General features: G+C 36.9%; 1 pseudogene; it reads left to right on the forward strand.

Annotated features, from left to right (window-relative positions):
- Positions 1–260: 260 nt before the first annotated feature.
- On the forward strand, positions 261–1003 carry LOC131743776 (methylmalonic aciduria and homocystinuria type D homolog, mitochondrial-like; annotated as a pseudogene).
- The last annotated feature ends 3119 nt before the right edge of the window (positions 1004–4122 follow it).

Below are 4122 nucleotides of genomic sequence, written 5' to 3' on the forward strand. Positions count from 1 at the left end.
TATGGAGGTTCCTTAAAAAACTAAAAATAGAACTATCATATGACCCAGCAATCCCACTACTGGGCATATACCCTGAGAAAACCATAATTCCAAAAGATACATGCACCCCAATGTTCATTGCAGCACTATTTACAATAGCCAGGACATGGAAGCAACCTAAATGTCCATCAACAGAGGAATGGATAAAGAAGATGTGGTACATATATACAATGGAATATTACTCAGCCATAAAAAGGAATGAAATTTTGCCCTTTGCAGAGATGTGGATGGATCTAGAGACTGTCATAAAGAGTGAAGTGCTCTGTAACAGAGCCGTACTGGTTTTCTATCTCCCAGGATTTTGCACTTTAGTTAAAAGGGTTGTCAATCCCAGAGCCTTTTCAACTGCAGGAACTTCAGGTTCTGATGAGTCTCATGTGGCCACTGCACCTACAAATATCTGCTATCGAACAGTTTTGCCTGATGAAACTATGGGACCATTCGTACCTCAGGATCAGAGATTCTAGGCTCCTGGGAACATAGGTTTTGATTGTCACCTCAATGGGACTGCATCACAGAAGAAAAGCTAAGTTCATAAAACTTTACCTGATGTTCTAGCAGAACCTTTATCCAGTGAAAGACATGTTTGTTATGGCACAATATGTGAATGAATTTCAGGGTAATGATGAACCTTTGAGCAATAAATTAACAGTGCAGAAACTTACTTTGAAAATGCCAGAGTAGAGTGTGCAATCCAAACGTGCGGAATTGCTGCGAAGAGATTTTGAACCACTATTTCCAGAGGTAGCCACCAACAAACTAATGACTTTGACTGTAACACAGAAAACTAAGAATGATATGACTGGAGTGAGGAGGTAGAAAATGAAAGAGAAATGCTCTTGGAAAAGTTCTTCAACGGTGCTAAGGAAATTTCTATGTTGAAGGCTACTTGACTGACTTTATTGACCCATCATCTGGTTTGTCATTTTTTGGACCATATACAAACAAAGACTTTCATCTCTGACCCAGGCATCTTATTTTATTTTCCACAATCCTTGAAATAGTAAAAGACTAACTTATTAGCTTGAAAGTATTAGAATAAAATATTGACCCTTCTCAGATCTTGACAGTCTTCTTTTGAACTCTTTCAGCTAATACTGCATTCTTAGAATGAGATATCTTTAAATATTGATGACACTATTGCTTTCCTTACCACCAGTATGGAGGACTGGCAAAAAGACAATGGACTTAGGGAGGAGTGGGCCTCTTGGTGCAATAATTGTGCTTTTCATTTTTAGTAAATTTTACAATCAACTCATGAGAGCACAATAGCTTGGAGACAAGAAAAGAAATTGATCAGAAGAGTCTGCTGACATTGCCAAGTGACCTTCCTAAAGACTGTCAGAAGATATAGAATGGCCACTCCTAACTGAATGTCTGACCTGTGGTGCAGAGTATGAAGAGAGTGTGGGGTGACTGCCCCGTGTTTCACTGCTGGGGTCCACAGGGTAAAGAATGCATGCACTCTTTCAGGAACTCTAAACCAGAGGTTGCACTGGGGTCTAAGCATAGATAGGCCCGAGCTCATAAACAGGTCCTCACACACAGCTCAAGAGCAAAGCTGCCTTCAATCCTCCAGTCTAGGGTTCTAGCACTGGTAGTCCAGAACCCTGAGGGCATCCTGTGTTTTACGTGAGTGTCATCAAAATTCAGTGTATCATAGTAGTGTCGCAGCCCAAAGTCCCATATTTTCAGAAAGAAATAGCACATCATCTGGCAAGAATGACCTACACTCCAGGGTACCCTGTGCCACTAGCTCTGGCCTTAGGGGCCTGGGAAATCCTTGTAGACATTAATCCTGAAACTTTAGGCCATCTGATTGACCCTAGACACAGATTTAGATGAGAAAGAATCCTGAAGATGAAAAACTGGGACCTGTGTCCACTTGAGACCTGGTCCTAGCTTGAAGTGCTCCACCTGGGAGGCACTGCCAGGTCAGGTAAGTCCTAGGCAGAAGAAAAGCACTTAGACACCAAAACCCATTGAGGGACAGGGCCAAGGCAAGAGCCTCACTTTCCTGGGTCTAAGAGTAATAATATGAGAAAGTTAAATCCTCATCTTCTATAATGTGAAGTAGTATCATGACAATTAAAACTAAAAGAAAAAAAAAAAACCTAGCAATAGCATGTTATTTAAAAATATTAGGTAAATAACATAAAAATCAACTAAATGGCATTCAAAGTAGTTGCTTCCTGGGAGTAGGAATTGGAAAAAAAGATATAGGCTAGAGAATGTTCCTTTTCATAAGTTTAGCTTAGAATTAGTTTTTACTTTTTATATACATTTGATCAAAAAATCAATGCAGGGCTTCCCTGGTGGTGCAGTGGTTGAGAGTCCGCCTGCCGATGCAGGGGACACGGGTTCGTGCCCCGGTCTGGGAAGATCCCACATGCAGCAGAGCGGCTGGGCCCGTGAGCCATGGCCGCTGAACCTGCACGTCTGGAGCCTGTGCTCCGCAACAGGAGAGGCCACAACGAGAGGCCCGCATACCGAAAAAAAAAAAAAAAAAAAAAAAAAAAAAATCAATGCAAAGGTTTCAATGTTCACATAAATATAATCTTAATTAATAATTGGTGGCTTTTCTTAATCATAAGAGGAGAAATGTTTTTTGCCTTCCTTGTTTATCTTATCTTGGAAAGGGAAAAAATAAAATGATTCTGAGATAGTATATGAATCTGTATTTTGAAAAGGAAGATTATAGAAAGATTATGGACTTATAAAGTCCATACCAAAGATGAAATAACCCTGATTTCAGAAACAATTGAAATATGTTCAGATTTCATCATGTCCAAATGTAAGATGACTCTAGCAATTGTAAAGTAATAATTAATAGAGCAATAATCAAGAGATGTACAAGTGGTAAGAAAACAGAGAGGAGAGTCAAAAAAAGTTCAAGTTTGTAATATCCTGAAACAGGAGTGTGGGCTTATTTTAGGAGTAATACAAACTAACTGAGATGGAACTTTTAATGTGAGCTGGAAGAGCTAGGGAAAATCTCAGCATAAAGATAAAATCTCAGGATAAAGTTTTGAAAAGGATAAGATGTATCATACTTTAAAATGTATTTTGTGTTATTAAAAAGGTCATTTTATTTGTGAAACATGCGTACAATTGGTCTTCTCAATATATTTCTTAGTTTTTATGCTCCATAAAATCTCTGCCATATTTAATACTATTGTTTATTCCAATCTCTTAAAAGCTCCAGCTTTGGTAAGAATGTATTATTTTGTACTTCTCCCACATTTTTTTTGCCAACTTTAATCTTGTTTTCATTACTAGACTCTAAATGGCCTATTTTTATTTTGTTTTCTTCTTTATACATTTCCTGCTTCAGTGAACTCATCCTTTCTCTTTTTTAATGATCATCACTTCTAGGCAGATGACTCCCATATGTATATTTAAAGTCTGACTAAATTCCCTAGTACAGAGAAGTGTTCAATAATATTGCAGAATAAATAAAAATTTTAATGAATACAAATTAGTGAAGTCTATGGGTATTAGGGCTAATTCAAAATGTAACATTGATGCCATACGTAGAATTTATTCTGAGTGAAGCATTTTCTTCCGATCTCAAAAGCTCATATTTTAAACAGACAGATTGTTATCTGTGACTTTATGCTTGTCAACATCACTTCCTCTGATTCTGGGGGCATGGCTGTTATAAAAATTAATTTGGTTCATAATTAACTATTACTGGGAAAATTAATAATAAGAAGAATATAGATATTTCCCCTGAGTGTTTATCAGGCTAAGAGATTTTTATTCCCTAAATTATCTGACCTGTACAAAAAAATGAAAGATAGGTATTTCTAACTTCTTTTTTTTAATATGTGAAAACCAGACACTTAAAGAGGAATTACTTGTAGAAAGTTGCAAAATATTTTTCAGTGACAGAAAAGGATGAAGGCCACTGTTAAGCTTTTCTTTTTTAACTACACCATACTTCTTCTTCTGAGCTAAAAAGATCGAGTTTCAAAAAGGGTGTTGCATGAATAATGTACCAATTATCATTTTAAACTGTGAAATTTAATTACCTAATGTAATTAAAGGCATATATTAATTTGGCTAATTCTTATTCTTGTA

This window comes from Kogia breviceps, chromosome 17, assembly GCF_026419965.1.
Source record: "Kogia breviceps isolate mKogBre1 chromosome 17, mKogBre1 haplotype 1, whole genome shotgun sequence".
In the NCBI taxonomy this organism is placed as follows: Eukaryota; Metazoa; Chordata; class Mammalia; order Artiodactyla; family Physeteridae; genus Kogia; species Kogia breviceps.